Raw genomic sequence first — 18,724 nt, forward strand, 5'->3', positions numbered from 1 at the left:
TGTAGATACGAGATATTATATAAAGATTTAGAGTTTGAAATTTAAGCAAACGGTAGTGGAGGTATCAAAATCTTTTCTATATAACTTATTCTAATTTAATAAATAGACTCCATTTGTTTCATAGGTATTTGTTGTTAAATCTAACATAAAATTGTAGTGGAGTATCAGAGCCATTTATATGTACACAATATATAAAGTGGATAGAATTACCTTTGGAAGAATCTTTGTCTTAGTAGTAATGGAAGGAGGTGGTGATGACTTGATGACTTCATCACTAGTGGGAGTGGCCGCTTGAATGGCTTCTTTATTCCGCTTCAAAGTTGCAGTTGTTAAAGGAGTTTCAGTATTGGTTCGAAAACTGAAATAATTTTCTAGAAAATTTTATTTAGAAAATTTGAAAACAAAATTTTATATTCAGATGTGTCAATTTTCTAAAATTTAACTAAAATTTGAAAATTAGCTTTAAATTATTTTCATTGTTTCCTTCATAAAAATAGTTTTATTTTCCGATTATTTTTCAAGTGCAAAACAATATCATCAAAATCATATTATTATTTTTTTCACAATTAAAATTAAATAATTATTTAAGAAAGTATTTGTTTATAATGATTAAAAATTTAATCACATTATTATAACACATATTAAAATTTTAAAAATAAAATTTTTTTTAAATATAATTTATATTAATTTACTTTTAAAATATAAAAATATGATTTTTGTTTCTCATTTTTTAAAAAATTTTAATTAAGAATTGTTTAATTTTTTAAAAGATATTTCAATTATTATAAAGTAATAATAATTATTATTTATTTAAAATTTTAAATTTTTAAAAATTTAATCACATTATTATAACACATATTAAAATTTTAAAAATAATTTTTTTTAAATATAATTTATATTAATTTATTTTTAAAATATAAAAATATGATTTTTGTTTCTCATTTTTTTTTTAATTTTAATTAAGAATTGTTTAATTTTTTAAAAGATATTTCAATTATTATAAAGTAATAATAATAATTATTTATTTAAAATTTTAAATTTTTTTGATAAATTTTGTTTGAATTTTTCGTATTTTTATTGTTGTATTTTTGTTATTTAGCTAATGGTATTCTTGCTGGATTTCTATTTATTAATAAAATTTTTTGCTTATAAAAAAATAGAAATAGACATGATTACAATTTGTTTAGATTGAGGCCAATAATGTAGTTGCTAACTTTTTAGGATACCAACATTCAAAAGCCAGCCTTTTCTCTAAACTGCTCTCTTAATTGCGCCGAAAGTTCTCTTGTTCCTGGTCATAGATGGGGTGCTATCAGCCACCATTTCTGATCCGCGACACCCTTTCCCTCCTTCTGTTAACCTTTTTTTTTCTCTGTGTTTTTGGTCTTTTTTTTATTTTTTTTTTCCTTTTAATTTTTTTTATGTTTTCTCTTGAAATAATCTCCTTTCCGTGTGTCTTCTTGTAGGCTATTCTTGGATCTAGTGGTTTCCTACCTTATTGTCGATATTTATGTCCTGTCCATCTATGGTGAAGGTTCTGTTTTGTTAGATCAATGTGCAGTACACGAAACTTGTTTGTAGAGGCTATTTACTTCTATTAAAGCCCAGTAGTGTAGCCTGTTCCTCTAATGAAATTTATGGTTCTCAACCTTCGTGTTTGTTTATTCACAATTAGTTTCTAGATTTTCAGGCCAAGTATATATAAAAGTTTATGTTGTGCATCGTGAAAGTGTATAAACTATAAAAGAAATAAAACAAATATACAAAACAATAATTTTTGCATAGTTCAACATCTTAACATAAGGCTACGTCTATGAACATATCATCTTTCACTATCAATAAAATAATCATAAATTACAAGATTCAAGCTATACTACCCATCATCCCAATTACATACAAGAGAATCTCACTGCATAAGCTCATAGTAAATACATTTGTTTGTCCCTCTCATTCTCTTCTAGACATAACCTAATATATTTACTACTTTAATTACTACACTACAAATACTATAATCAACTATATGGGTAAGAGACCTCTCACCAGTGGACAAGAATTTTTTTCATTGTGCATTCTATCTCTTCCTCCACCTTAGGCCGAAATTCTTTCCCTCTTTGGGACTATAGTCTCTTGCTCTTGGAATATGCCCTTTCTTCATCTTAGGCTGAAGTCTCTTTCCTTCTATAGACCTGCAATGGACAATAATCTCTTTATCTTAAACTACACCCTTCTTTTTACCTTAGGCTAAAGCCTTTCTCCCTTCATGGAACTGCAAAAAAATAAGTGAAAAATAGCAATTTGTGTGATAATTAGTTATATAAGTTTCAATGTAGAATACATTAAAATAGCCAACAAGGTCATGGATGAAACTAAATTTATGTCACCCTCTTATTTATTAAGAACAAACAAAGAGAAAATATCTATTGGGCTAAACGATCAAATTTAGGAAAAAATTTTCAGTGAAATTGATGTATATATAACGGTTTTGTTCTCATCATTAATTATTATGGGATTTACATGTAATCCATCATAATCAATGGTTTTGATTAATCATTGTACATCCATTGACTTCACTTAATAATTTCTCCAAATATAAAGTTGGATACTTGAAATATAAACTGAATTATCTACATTCAACAATTCAATTTGATTTATTTAAATATTTGATCCGATTGTTATTTTTCTAAATTCAATTTATTTAGTTCAATTAAATAATCATAACCGAAACCAACACATATAATAATAATAATAATAATAATAATAATAATAATAATAATAATAATAATAATAATTAATGTAATACACCATCATTTGAAGTTGAATCCTAAATATAATCTATTGCGCTTAATGTCTCCCTCCCTCTTATTATCTGTAATTGTCCTTGCCTCACCTTATCTCTCCCATCGTTTAATTAAGGTCATGCCTCTCCTTACAATCTCACCATTGGACATACCAATTTAATACTCACCCTAATTAATTTGACCCCTTGAATTCAAGCCAAAAGTTAATGTTTGTCCTAAATTCTTCTTTCTTTTTTTTTTTTTTTTTTTCTTTAAGTCAATCGAGTCCCTAAGAGTCGGTTCACTTATAGAAAGTTAGAGTAGTTTTCTGGAAAAGTTTTCAAGAAAATTGGAAAACAGAGTTTCGTAATTTAAATTTGCCAGTTTTCTAAATTTTAACTAAGATTTGAAAAATAATTATAAGTTGTTTTTCACTATTTTCCTTTATAACAAAACTCATGTTTTTCAACTTTTCCCAAGTAGAAAACAATGACGTTTCTATAATCAAAATTATATTGTAACTTTTCATAATTAAAATTAAATAATTATTTAGAAAAAATATTTTTTATTTATAATTATAAAATATTAATTATATATATTATTACAAAATAAATAAATTACACATTAAAATAATTTTAATAATAAAATGAGTTTTAAATATATTTTATAGTGATTTATTTCTTTTAATTATGAAAGATATGATATTTTTTTATTTTTACATTAGAAAACGGTTTTCTATTACATACAGATGAACTTGTGACGCCCCTTACCCGTCTACCGTATAGCCGAGCAAGAAGTGCCACATTCGGTGCCGAAGCACCCTATCTTGTTTTATCATATCTATTGTAAACTTTTGATGTCATTTAAAACATGTATTCTATGTGTAGAAATTTTTTTTTTTTTTATATCTTATTTCTGTGGAGACCCGGACAGAGCCTCCCTTATTTTATTAGCATCTGGCGGATTCCACTAATCACCTGTTAACATGTCCATATTCATTTTACACATTTCCATATCATATTCTCATGTATCATATCATTTACAATTATTTATGAGATCTCAAAATGAAGTATTATCTATTGCATTCATATAGAAATTCATAGATAATAAATTACAAGTTTTCATTTCAATCTCAAAGTTTAATTACAAGTCCAAAATGAAATACATCATAAACTAGTAATTACATCATGACTAAACATAATGAACCAAAATACTAGTCTATACATGGGCCCTACCAAAATACAACAGACCGGTGAGGTGACTCTGGACAATGACAGATCTGATCAAAGCTCTGTCGATTGCACTCATCGTGTTCTTCGCATTTCTTGGGGTGATCTTCAGTACCTACGCAATGGAAAACCAACGCGCTAAGCATAACGCTTAGTGGTGCATAATTTATAATAACAATAATTTAATAATTTGAAACAATATATGCAACTCATAATTTCTGGGTCTTTTATATTTTTATTGCTCTTTGGAAATAATTAACATTATTGGGATCTTTTATGATTACTTATTGTATTTTAAGTCTTAATTAAATTTTTTTTTCAGTGCCCAAGAAAAGCTGTCGCAAGGGATTTTGCGGTCGCCTGGACGATCACTCACCGAAGTGGGAAAGAGTGAGGAGTCGCCACCTTAGTTTTGAGGGAAACTAAAGAAAACCATTTAAATTAACAGGAACCTGAATGGGGTCTTTCCGATCTCCCGAATTTTAATTTCAGCTACATGTCATAAGGTCCTAAAACTAAGGATTCTGGCGTTCTGAGGTGCTGGGGATAAGGCTTCTTTTAACTAATTGATATTTTGTGACTAAATAAGAGAAGCTGGACTGAATTTTGCTGACCTCCCCTAAGGTCACTTTACCAGTACCTATTAATGTCCGATCTATTCTGTTTCGTTTACTTTGGTTTTATTCCACTTTATGGCATCTTGCCGAATTGCCGTTTACGTCAGTCTAATAGTTTGGCTATTTTCCTTACATGTTATTCAGGCTTTCTCTCTCAAAAGAGACCCTTAAGTTGCAGTTACCTACGTTTTACCCAACCTCTTACGCGCTACTAGGAGCTAAAAACTTGCATTCAAAAATGACGAAAATTAATAAAATGATGGACTGATCACTAAAGAAATAAACTCGAGAGTAACATTCTTTAAGGTTCCTTGGCACTAAATGAACTTGGAGAAAATCACATGCATAAAAAAAAGAGCAAAGAAAATGCGAAAAGTAAACGTAAACACTTAACAAACGGCAATATGAGCTCTTACCTGTAAGGAGCCAAATCTATTGAAATGACTACTGGGAGACAAATAGTAATAAGACAGCAGACTGATTAGCTTGAGGGGTGATGTTCGTTGCGAACTGAAGGGTGCTTAGCTAAAAATGCAAACAGATTAAGATAAAAACTGAGTGAAATGAAATTGAGCTTGGATAATGGGAATGAAGACAGAGATAATAAAAGGCTGAAAGTGAGAGTGTGACCAGATAATGAACAAACTGAAAATGTAGAGTTTCAGTATTCATAATCCTTTTCAAGAAAACACTTCAGAAAACTAGTTTCAAAAGTCTTTTCTAATCAAAACTTCAAAGTAGCAGAGTAACAAACTGAATCGAGTTTCAGAGTTCTTCCGCTATAATAACTACCTCTCTCTTTTTGCCCGTCCCTTGAACAGTTTTTCATGCAGGTATTTATAGGAATCGGGTGCTCCCCATGAAGGGTCAGGATTTATTTTGAGGGAGATGGAGGGTATGGATTTTGAAGGACATGATCGGATGTTCAGGAATTAAAGAGAATCAAAATGAATGGCTGAGATCATTCTTCAGAATATTTGACCTTTTCTTCTTTTAATCTGACGGTCCCAAATCTTCTTGTCCGGAACGATCTGAGGGCTAAGAGCGAAAGACGCTGGTATTGTCGTCTTCTCTCTTGATCCAAGGGTTCCAGGTTTGTCCTTACCAGTGAGATCAACGGTGGGGATTGGGATGTACAGGACTGTCATGACATACCCTGGCACCTGTCAGCATTGCGGGCGATTCTTAGGCGTGCGGTGGAGATCTCGTCTGCAACGCTTTAACTACCTCGGCTCTGAATCTGACGACGGTTATTGGGATTTGTCTTATTCTTTTTGCCTTCCGATCTTCCCTCTTTCTGATCTCTTTTACATGCTCTTTTCCGATCTTTCATGCTGGTCTCCCATCTTCCGATCTATTATTCAGATCTTTCCCTTTCTCGTGTCGGTCCGTTAAAGCATTAATTTCCTCGATTCCCGGCGTTAACCGTTTTACGCTTCGACAATAAATGCCCGTTTTCCCCTATATATACCCCTGACGACAGAGACATTTCCTTCATCTGATTTTCCTCTCTTCCTTCTTTCTTTTCCAGTTCTAGCTGCTCCGGCGGTCGTTCCGGCCATGATTGTGGTTTTTGATCCCTCTCCGATGGACTTCCTTATTCCTCGACTGAAAATTTACGACCCCGGTGATCGCATAACCTTGTCTGATGATGGTGAGAGGACTGGGTTAATTGACCGATCTGGATTGCGGACCTCGACCGTGCCGATCCCGAGTTGTTCAACTGGCATGATCGACAAACTGATTTTGGCCGAGCAAATTGCTGATGCTCCGCTGACCCTTGGCGGTTGCTTCCTCAAGTTCATTCGGCTTCTCACCACATTGAGTGTTTCGACAGCGGTTTCCTTCCACATTGGGTGTTTCGACAGCGGATTAAGCTCCTATCGGCGACACCCTTGGGATCAGTTATAAACCTGGGACTCTTTAGATAGGATGTTCCACCGGTCTCTAGAGATCGCCCAAATGATGTAATCCTTCAATGTAATCAGATCTCTAGAGATCGCCCAAATGGTGTAGTTAGACCTTCATTGTAATCCGATCCCTAGAGATCACCCAAATGATGTAATCCGATCTTTTGGAAATAAAAATCTTGTTTCTCCAATTATTATCTTATTGATTATTTTCCGATCTCTGATATATTTGTCCGATCTGGTTCCTAACAAAATGACTCTTAACTAATCCTTCATTCAAAATATTCAACTTATTATGCCGATCTCCTTGGAATGTTCGAGAGACGTGTCAGAACAGCTGGCGAATCTCGTTAACCGATGCACTGCCTAGAACCTCGTGAGCATTAAATGCTCGGACAAGTATAAATAGGGGTGAGGGGTTAGCCATTTGCTCCTGTATGTCATTTTCAATCTCTCGCTCACAACCTCAAAGTTCTCTCGTTTGCTCAAGTTCTTCCGACGCCGATCAAACTCCGGTAAGGGCTTTGATCTTCTTTTTAGTTTAAGTTCTTTGTTTTCTTTGAAAATGAGTGGTGCCGAGGGTCAAAGAGCGGCGAGTCCTCCTTCCATTCAGTTCTCGTGGTCGTCTGATGAAGAAGAGGTGGTCGGGCCAAACGCGCAAACAGAACCTCCTAGGGCCTCTGTTCCAGCTCGGGGGCGGATCGGACCATCAAGGCACGTTCCTTCTTCAGGGAGGGAGAATCTCCCTATGGACGAGCTGCCATCGATCTTACAAGAGTCCGATCTACAATCGTTTAGCCAGGAGTACAATATTCGCCCTGATTCGTATGAACTTATCCGGTGCCACGGCGATCACCGAGCCGATCACTTCTTTGAAGAGAATGACCTGGTTATGGTATACGAGGAACAGTTAAAGGCCGGTCTTCGGTTCCCTCTGGATGACTTCTTCAAGGAGGTCCTAAAACTTCACCGGGTGTGCATTGCTCAAGTTCATCCTAACTCGTGGCGGATCTTAGTAGCCTTTCGAGGTCTATGCCGAGCTAAGGGAATCAAACCTACGGCTAAGGTGTTCGCCGAACTGCACAGGCTAACTCGCCGAAAGGACGACGAGCACTGGTTCTTTCAGGCGAAGCCTCATTGCGGGCTCTTCACCGATCTGCCCTCCTCCCTTAAAAATTGGAAGAACCGCTTCTTCATTCTGAGGAGCAAAAATCCGACCTGCTTTGAGGACTTCCCCCGTAGCTGGTGGCACCAGGGGCCCCTGCTTCCGAAGCGCATTAACCTGAACCAGGAGGAGAGCTTAATAGTGATGGATCTGAAGAATCAGGCTGCCACTCAAAAGTATTCCTGTTTAGATGCAGTGACCGCCGAGCTGCACCATTGGACCCTACAGCTGCTCACCGGCCAAGATCGCGAACTTCCGCTCTCTGACCTCGGCACTGGTATTTTCTAAATCTCAGATCTCAGGACCTTAGCGATCTCACTGACCTCTTCTTTGTGCAGGTATGGCGGGTGATGAGGGTTCTAGGAAGCGGAAGAAAGAAAGAGAGATCTCCCGGAAAGTAAAGGAGATGAAGCGTTCGGAAATGCTTCGAACTCCCGGCCATGAACCAGGGGAGACGCAGGGAGGCCCGTCCCGACCTTCGGGGCCGCTGATCACTGAAACTGTCCGATCTCCTCCTCAACAGGAAGAGCCGGCTCCACCTCCTCCAGCTGCTCCAAGCACAGAAAGGGGGCCTTCTCAATCTTCTGTGAGAGCCTCTTCTCGTGGCGCTCAAACGTTGATCGAGTCCCTGAAGAATAACCGGACTGTTCGGGAGAACCCCGGTTTTGCCAAAGTCTTGGGGTCTTCCATCTGCCTTCGGGAGGATCGGGACAGGCTATCCCCGGACAGCCTTGACGATATCTTGACTCGCGCCATGAGCCTGAACGTGGAGTGCCTGGTGAACCAGACCATAGTTCGGGAAAAGGCTCATCGCCTGGGCAAGGAGGTCGAGAAGAAGAATCAGGAAATGGCTTCCCTCCGATCCCAACTCGCATCCGCTCAGGATTACATATCTCAAGTTGAGGGGCGGGCGAAGTTCTATGAAGACAGAGTGGCCGAACAGAATCATGTTCTGGCTGAAAGGGATCATGCTCTCAGGGAAGTCGAGGCGCTCCGGGCCAACGATGCTTCTCAGGTCGCCCAACTTATCGAGGAGCTTAAGGCGAAAGACGAAGAAATGGTGACAGGGATAGCTGGTGCCTATGTGAATGCTCACAAGGACCTCTTGGCCGAACTGCAGAAGCGTTACCCAGAAGAGGACTTCTCTTGGATGGCCGACCTGGCTCCCGGGGGCGAGGGTGAGGATAGTGAAGAGGAGGGAGAGGATGAGCGAAATGTAGATCAGGCTGGGGGTGATCCCCCAGCCGAATAACTTGTACAAATTTTGCAATGAAATGAAATGAAATGACTCTTTTGTTCAATGAATGGTTGTGATCGGAAAATTTCTAAACACTTGATTGTCTGAGTATATTGAAATAACTGAAAGCGATTATTATCCTAAGTGTGAGAGATCGGAAAACACGACATGCATGAAACTGGTAAGGAACCAACGCTAAACGGAACTTAATTGAAAATTTGAACATCTAAGATCGGGATCTTCATTAAACCGGATTGGAACCTTAGCTTGATTATTCCTAAACTTTTAAAAGGGAGGTCGACCATGAATACTGGCAGCAAGGCTCTAGTGTTAATTCGATTTCGGCTGACAAGAGAGATCGGGAATATAGTTAACTGGTCAGGATATTTGACAATTGGCTTGAGAGATCGGTAAATGATTGAGAGACCGATAAGGCTTAGCATTGACTCAATTCTCTGTGAAGAGAGATCGGAACTGTGGTTAGATAGCAAGGAGAGACTTAGTGCTAGGGATCGGTTTCAAGGTTTATTGATTCTGGGGATCGGCCAAAATATGGTGTCGACAGCTGCCCCTCTTTACATAATTTCTATTAAAGGAAAAATTTCCGTGTAGGAATTATGTAAAGATTTAGACCCGTATTTTAGACGATTAGGTGCCCGAAACTAAAGCATACCTAGGGATTAGTATCAGAAGTTAAATTAAAATCAACTTGGATCAAGGAACCAGAGGTTGATAGCAGGAAGTTTAAATGCAGGAAATTAAAATCAACTTAGATCAAGGAACCAGAGGTTGATAGCAAGAAATTTAAATTGCGGGAAATTAAAATCAACTTAGATCAAGGAACCAGAGGTTGATGACAGGAAATTTAAATTGCGGGAAATTAAAATCAACTTAGATCAAGGAACCAGAGGTTGATGACAGGAAACTTAAATTGCGGGAAATTAAAATCAACTTAGATCAAGGAACCAGAGGTTGATAGCAGGAAATTTAAATGCAGGAAATTAAAATCAACTTAGATCAAGGAACCAGAGGTTGATAGCAGGAAATGTAAATTGCAGGAAATTAAAATCAACTTAGATCAAGGAACCAGAGGTTGATAGCAGGAAATTTAAATGCAGGAAATTAAAATCAACTTAGATCAAGGAACTAGAGGTTGATAGCAGGAAATGTAAATTGCAGGAAATTAAAATCAACTTAGATCAAGGAACCAGAGGTTGATAGCAGGAAGTGTAAATTGTAGGAAATTAAAATCAACTTAGATCAAGGAACCAGAGGTTGATGACAGGAAATTTAAATGCAGGAAATTAAAATCAACTTAGATCAAGGAACCAGAGGTTGATAGCAGGAAATGTAAATTGCAGGAAATTAAAATCAACTTAGATCAAGGAACCAGAGGTTGATGACAGGAAATTTAAATTGTGGGAAATTAAAATCAACTTAGATCAAGGAACCAAAGGTTGATAGCAGGAAATTTAAATGCAGGAAATTAAAACTGACAGGAAATTTAAATTGCACTCACAAAGCAAGTCTAATCCGGACACAAGAAGTTCTTCCCCAATGAAGTGTACTTAATAGAATCCCGAAGACCAATGACGAATGGAGGACGAGTTGCAAGACTTGACCTATGGCCTTGTTCCTTCAAATGCCCCTTTTCTGTTTTTGAGACTTTCTCCCGAAAAGCACCCTCGCGGGTTTTCACTTCCCCTTCGTCTATATGACTAGAAGCGCCCTTTCAGGTTTTCACCTCTAGTTTTTTTTTTTTTTTTTTTTTTTAATTCATTCCCTGCAAATCTCATAGTAAAGTACGTGAGGTTATCAATTGTCAAATCTTAATCTTATGGCAAAAATTTTAACTGATTTAAATAGTGCATTAAATAACGAGATTGCCGAAAGATAAATATAAGGGAAAGAATATAAGGGAAAGATAGAAGCATAGGGAATGAAGTGCGATTTTATTACGGTTTAATATAAACAAAGAAGAAGTTTCAAAGAATAAGGGTACAAGGATAGATCTCACATATTCCCTGTGGCTGATTTTGAAATCCCTTAAATGCCATTATTTCAAGTTCTCTGAAGCCTCATGCCGTGACAGTTTCCTCTTCATCCTGGTTTCATGCCCCCCATTCCTTATTTCTCCCTTTTTGTTCTCGGGATGCCCTTTCGGGTTTTCACCCCTACATTTTTTTTTTTTTACTCACTTTTCAGGACGCCCTTTCGAGTTTTCATCCTTCACTCGTTTTACAGAAAGCGCCCCTTCGGGGTTTTCGCCTTCTTTCACATATTTTGCTAGGAGCGCCCTTTTGGGTTTTCACCCCTACTTTTATTTATTTATTTTATTTTATTTATTTTTTTTTATTTATTGTTTTTTAAGCATAGTATTTCTTGACGGTGTCAGCATTCACAGGTCTCGGACACTCTTCACCGTCCATGTGGGTCAAGATCAAGGCTCCTCCAGAAAATGCCTTCTTAACTACATAGGGCCCCTCGTAGGTTGGTGACCATTTGCCCCGGGGATCATTTTGATTCGGCAGTACTTTCTTCAGAACTAAGTCCCCGGGTTGGAATTCGCGTGGGTGAACGTTTTTGTCAAATGCTCTAGCCATTCTCATCTGGTATAACTGCCCATGACATGCTGCTGCTAACCTTTTCTCATCAAGCAAGTTTAACTGATCCAATCTTGACCGGATCCATTCTGACTCATCAATTCCTGACTCCTTCAGAATCCTTAGGGAAGGAATTTCAACTTCAACAGGCAATACTGCTTCCATCCCGAAAACCAGTGAGTATGGAGTTGCCCCAGTTGAGGTTCTTACAGAAGTCCGGTATGCGTGGAGAGCGTAAGGAAGCATATCATGCCAATCCCTATACGTGACCGTCATTTTCCGGATTATCCTCTTGAGGTTTTTGTTTGCAGCTTCCACCGCTCCATTCATCTGGGGACGGTATGGGGAGGAATTGAGGTGCCGGATTTTGTATTGATCACACAATTTCTGAATCTTTGGACCATTCAGATTCTTAGCGTTATCAGTGACGATTTCATTAGGGAGGCCATGCCGGCAGATGATGTTGCTTCTGAGGAATCTGAGAAACGTATTCTGTGTGATGTGCGCATAGGATGTTGCTTCGACCCACTTGGAGAAATAGTCGATGGCCACAAGGATGAATCTGTGCCCATTGGATGCCTTGGGATTGATGGGACCAATCACATCGATGCCCCACATTGCGAAAGGCCATGGTGAGACGAGGTTGAACAACTTGTGAGGTGGCACATTGATTGGATCGGCATAGATTTGACACTTATGGCATTTTTGAAAATACTCGACGCAATCCTTTTCCATTGTGGTCCAAAAATACCCACGTCGCATGATTTTCTTAGCCATCATGTGCCCATTGGCATGGGTTGCACAATTTCCCTCATGAGTCTCAAAAAGGATTTTCTTCGCCTCCTTTGCGTCCACACATCTCAATAATTCGCCGTTGGAGGTCCTCTTGTATAGGGTTTCTCCACTGGGGAAGTATCCCAATGCTAATCTTCGAATCATCTTCTTTTCATTCTTGCTTGCCCCCAAAGGGAATTCTCTGGTTCTACAGTAGACCAGGATGTCATGATACCAAGGCTTTCTATCGGGCTCTTCTTCAATCATGAAGCAATATGCTGGCTCACTTCTTGCTTTAATCTTCAATGTCTGAGCCATCTGACCCTCTTCGATCTGAGCCATAACAGCAAGAGTAGCTAAGGCATCAGCAAATTGATTCTTGTCTCTACTAAGGTGAGTGAAAGAGATTTCTTCGAATTTCTTGATCAGCTCCAATAGGTACTTCTGATATGGGATTAGCTTGGGATCCTTGGTTTGCCATTCTCCCTTGACTTGATAAATAATCAGGGCTGAGTCTCCGTATACCTCTAGCTTCCTGATTTTCATTTCGATGGCGGCCTGTAGACCCGTCACACAAGCTTCGTATTCCGCGACGTTATTGGTGCAGTCAAATCTCAACTTAATGGCTATTGGGAAGTGCTTTCCATCTGGGGATATCAATACAGCTCCAATTCTGTTCCCGGACAAATTGACAGCTCCGTCGAAATACATTTCCCATACATCAGCTGGTTCCTTTTCTTCACAGTCCACTTCATTAATATGCTCATCAGGGAACTCAAAATCCAGAGCTTCATAATCCTGGATAGGATTTTCTGCTAGGAGGTCAGCAATCACGCTACCTTTCACCGCTTTCTGGGTCATATAGACTATGTCATATTGGGAGAGTATGACCTGCCATTTAGCTATCCTTCCTGGCACGAATGGGCTTTCGAATACATATTTGATAGGATCCATCCTGGAGATGAGCCATGTCTTGTGATTCAACATGTAGTGCTTGAGGCGATTATTGTCAGTGCTAACGCTGATAAGTCTTTTCTAAGAAAGAGTACCTTGACTCACAATCATTGAACTTCTTACTCAGGTAATAAATAGCCCTCTCCTTTCGCCCGGTATCATCATGTTGTCCCAAAACACATCCCATCGAGTTCTGCTGGACTGCCATATACAGGATAAGAGGCCTCCCTGCCACGGGTGGGACCAATACTGGTGGTCTTGACAAGTATTGCTTGATCTTCTCAAAAGCCTCTTGGCAAACTGAATCCCATTGGGTGGAGTTGTTCTTCCGGAGTAGCCTGAAAATTGGCTCAGCTTTGGCAGTGAGATTGGAAATAAATCTCGAAATGTAGTTCAACTTTCCCAGAAAACTGCACACCTCCCTTTCCGTTCTTGGGGATGGCATCTCTTGAATAGCTCGAACCTTGTCTGGATCAACCTCTATTCCCCTCTCGCTTACTATGAATCCCAACAACTTTCCCGATCTAGCTCCGAATATGCATTTGGCAGGGTTCAGTTTCAACTGGTATTTCCTGAGTCTCTCGAATACTTTCCTCAGTACCTGCACATGACTTTCTTCTCCCCGGGATTTGATGATCATATCATCCACATATACTTCCACCTCTTTATGCATCATATCGTGGAATAATGTGACCATTGCACGCTGGTAGGTAGCACCAGCATTCTTCAACCCAAAAGGCATGACCCGATAGCAAAATACTCCCCATTGAGTGATGAAAGCAGTTTTATCCTTATCTTCCTCGTCCATCGGGATCTGATTGTACCCTGATGCCCCATCAATACACGAACACCTGCCCAATCCCGCAGCATTGTCAACTAACACATCAATGTGAGGGAGAGGGAAATCGTCTTTCAAGCTCGCTTTATTGAGATCCCTGTAATCGACGCACACCCGAACTCTCCCGTCCTTCTTCATTACCGGGACCACATTAGCTATCCATTGGGGATATTTGACCACTTCCAGGAACCCAGCGTCATACTGTTTCTTGACTTCATCCCGAACTTTGAGCAGTGTGTCGGGATTCATTCTCCTTAACTTCTGCTTTACCGGGACTGTCCCTGGAATTAGGGGAATTTTGTGCGTCACTATCTGGGGGTCCAAACCTACCATATCATCATAGCTCCAGGAAAATACGTCGAGGAATTCTTTAAGCAGACTGATCATATCTCCCAATTCTTCACTCTCCACTACCTTGAGTTCCCTTTTTACTTCTTCTGTGCCTAAATTTATGGTGCGTGTTCTGTCTCCACAAGGCACGAGGGAGGGCTCATCCTTTTCACTGTCTTCTTGTGTAGGGTCTTCCTCAGAATCATTTGAAGTAATGGCAGTTATGGGGATTTCAAAATTAACCAGAGGAATCTCTGAATCTATTGGATTATTAGGTGTTAATTGATGAATGGTCCTGAATGAATAAAAAAATGTATATTAAGGATGGAATTCAAAAGAAAGAGAGAATTGGATTTAAAATGCGCTATTAATTCATTAACGTTTGTGCCATAAGAAAAAGGTCCATTTACAGTATTACACTTGTCACCATGGACAAAATGATCAAGTGTAGATAACCAAAGGTACTTTACTCGAAATTGAGTACAGGGACGTCCTCGGTTGTCCAGTTGTTCAGCTCTTGCCCCTCAGTCGTTGGCGAGACTAGGGCCTCATACAAGGGATCCAGTTGGATGACATCTATGGATGGATCATCGGGTGATTCTTCTGTGTTTGCCGGATGTTGAATGACCGGTTTAGTGAAGATCTCCGTAATCCTCGGGACTACTTTCATCTTTCCCATTTTTCGATCGAACCTTTGATCCCAGAGGATTTTCCTCATCCAGAATCGTCCATCTGTAAGGGCATCTTCCTCATATCCCAAACCACAACGGCCTACCTTCTGGATAGTTGGTATGGGCTCAACGATTCCCTGTAATGTGGCGCCTAGGCCTTTGCCTTCTTCATACCCACTCCTTGTCATTATTTTGGCTACCATATCCATAGCCCCTCCATTTTCTGAGATGGTTTCTTGTAACTCAAGGGCCTGGAAGGAACTTTCTAACGACTCCTCGGCCGCTTCCACGTAAGGAAGTGATTGTGGCTTGGTGACTAATATGGCTTCTTCTCCTCTCACCGTGATGATTCTGCCATCCATGATGTATTTTATTCTCTGGTGCAGAGTTGAGGGAACGGTGTTTGCAGAATGGATCCAAGGCCTCCCCAACAACATAGTGTAGGCCGGCTCTATATTCATCACCTGGAATGTGACGCTGAAAGTGCATGCGCCAATCTGAAGTGGCAAGTCAATATCTCCCAACACTTCTCTCCTGGTACCGTCAAAGGCTCTTACCATCATAGCACTTTGACGTATGTCCGATTGGTCAACTGGCAACCTAGCCAAGGTAGCACTAGGGAGTACATTGAGAGCTGACCCGTTATCAATAAGTACCTTAGCTACTATACAACCCTTACACTTCACTGTTACATGCAGAGCTTTAGTGTGCCTTAAACCCGCAGGATCTATCTCATCCTCCAAGAAAGTGACAGAACTGGATGCTTGGATTTGCCCCACTATCTTTTCAAACTGCCCCGGTGTGATGTCGGGGCTCACAAAGGCCTGATCCAGAATTCTCTGCAGGGCTTGATGGTGCACCTCTGAGCTCAAGATCAGTGACAGCAGTGAAATCCGTGCAGGTGTCTTCCTCAACTGTTCCACCACATCATACTCACTTTGCTTCATTATTTGGAGTAATAACTCCTCCTCTTCTTTATGCTCAGCAGGCTCTGCTTCCTCTGTCTTCTCAACCTCCTCTTCGGTGTTCTTCAGTGACTCTCCCATTTTTACTTTCCCTTTTCTCTTTTCTTTTTCTTCGTTACTGTAACACCTCCCACTTCGAGTTATGAACTCGACCTCTTGCTCAAGGGAGGAGGGCTTTGTGGCAGTGACGGGTTGGGGATCTACTTGGGGAGTAGCACTGGTAGCAGGTCCGGCATAAGTCATTTTAAAATGTTCATGCGGGGTAAAGCATGGTTTTGGTGGTGCTGGAGGTGAGGCCAGATTAGGAGCTGATGTACTGCTTGATGCTCCTTGGGTGAAGACTTGGAAATTGTAGTTCCAAGGTATGGCGTGGGTGTTGGTAACAGGGAGCTGAGGAGGAGTTCGGATAACAGTTACTGGTGGTGAAGCTACTGGTGGAGAGAAGGTGATTCTGGGTTTGGAGGTAGAAGCATTCTGATTGTATCTAGTCGTGTTTACTCCCACTTCTGTCTTTGACCTCGCCTGGCATCTCAGAACCTTGAGAGACAATAAGTTCCGAACCTCTTGCCTGAATCCCTCACAGCCCTGCAGCTCGTGATCAGCTGCCCCTCCATGATAAGGACACCCCGTACTCTCTTCCAATCCCGCTACCTGAGGGTAGAGGTAGCCTTCCCTTGTTGCTAGAGCAAAAATTTCCTTAAAGTAAGGAACCAGCTTGTCTACTTCCAGCGTTGATCCTCCTACATCAGGCTCTATCATATTTACACCACTGCCTGCATTATGGTTAGGCAGTGGGTTTGAGGTAACATTGGGGAGGGAACCATTTCCCTCAATCTTCAACCACCCGTTTCTGATTAAAGCGTGCACTCTTCCCCTGAGTGCCCCGCAGTTATCGGTTGAGTGCCCTTGTGCCCCTCCATGGTACTCACAACGGGCAGTAGCATCATACCACCTGGGGTATGGTGGCTGGATCGGGTCTAGGGGAACTGGTACAATTTGGTTTATACCGACAAGGTATCGGTATATTTCACTGAGTGGGAGGGGAAGAGGTGGATCAGGGTTTCTTGGGGGTCTTGGGTTGTTTTGTGGTGGTCTCGGTTGAGGAGGAGGTGGTCTCGGTTGATAATTTGTAGGTGAAGGGTATTGTGGGCGAGGGTGTGGATAATTTGGGAAAGGAGGTGGAATATTTGCGACTGTTTGGCCGTGAGGGGGAGGATATGGCCGATAATTGTTTTGAGGGAATGGGGAATAATTGTTTTGACGGGTGACAGAATGCACATCACCCTCCTTCTTCTTGCCAAAGCTGGCAGTCTTTTTCGCAGGGTTCTCAGCCAACTCCTGCAACCGTCCCATTCTTAGATTGGCCTCTATTCTTTCACCAGCCTGTATGATGTCAGAGAAGCTGTTGGAAGTGTTCCCAATCATCAAATTGAAATAAGGGGCTTTCAACGTCTCAATGAACAGAGAGCACAGCTCATTGTCAGTCACCGGAGGGTGGACTTCTGCCGCCTTTTCTCTCCATCTCTGGGCATACTCCTTGAAGCTTTCCCGGTCTTTCTGTACCAGGTTTTGAAGATCCCTCCTTGTGGGGGCCACATCGCAGTTAAATTTGTACTGCTTCAAAAAGGCCTCGGCTAAATCCTTCCAGGAGCGCAGTCTGCTCCTGTCTAACTGAACACACCACCTCAGGGCTGCTCCAGAGAGGCTCTCGTGAAAGAAGTGGATTAACAGTCTGTCATCATCTGTCATAGAGGACATCTTGGCAATATAGGTGGCCAAATGAATTCGAGGGTCCGAATTCCCAGTATACTTGTCAAAATCGGGGACCTTGAATTTGGGTGGCACCACCACATCCGGTACTAATCTCAGTGATGCCACGTCAACTGAGCCATACATATTCAGGCCCTCTATAGCTCTCAATCTTTCTTCCAGAGCGGACAGCTTCTCATTTTCTCTCATCTTACTTTCTCCTCCTATTGTGTGAGGTACTCCCCCGACTGGGAAATGAGAGGCAGAATGAACTGGAGGGTTCGGGACCGAAAGGGATGGTTCGGCATTCAGGATGGTTGGGTAATAAGAGAAAGGAGGTTCATTATTTAGTGGAACAGGATTGACAGTGACCGTCGGATCCTAGATTGGTGGCTGGAAAGTGAAAGAGGTTGAAGCGTAGTGAGAATCAACCGTTGTAGGAGGTGGGGGAGGTAATGGTAGGTTAAGGTCTGAAGCTGGCTTATTCTGAGACATCTCCCTCATCAATTTCATAAGTTCTGAAACCTGGTCTTTTAGTTCAGACACTTGCCCCTGTAGGTTCTGTACTTGTTCTTGGTCTTCCATTAGTTTTCTTGTTCGAGATCTTGTTAAGTACACTCGCTGGGGTTGAATCGCGTGCTTGGTCAGACTTGCCTTGTTTGAAGCAATATTGATTTCCTGTAAGGAGTAAAAAAGAAAATTTTAAATGAACTTTGAATTTTGCAAAGGAATTAAAAGTCCTGGTCTGGACGAAGGATACAGTGGCATTTGAGAGCCAGGTTGAAATCTGTAAAAGGATAATCGCACCAATTTTATCATGGCATCGTTCGATAGTCTGACTGTGAATGACTGGATTGAATGCGCATTTATGATACCTGTCCATATAGCGCATTCAATTTTTCACA

The 18,724-nt window shown here is 40.4% G+C and overlaps 1 pseudogene; it reads right to left on the reverse strand.

The window, feature by feature from the left end:
- LOC131183018 (uncharacterized) overlaps positions 1 to 18,724 on the reverse strand; it is a 39,597-nt pseudogene that overhangs the window by 1,209 nt on the left and 19,664 nt on the right.

Source organism: Hevea brasiliensis, chromosome 1 (assembly GCF_030052815.1).
Source record: "Hevea brasiliensis isolate MT/VB/25A 57/8 chromosome 1, ASM3005281v1, whole genome shotgun sequence".
Lineage (NCBI taxonomy): Eukaryota > Viridiplantae > Streptophyta > Magnoliopsida > Malpighiales > Euphorbiaceae > Hevea > Hevea brasiliensis.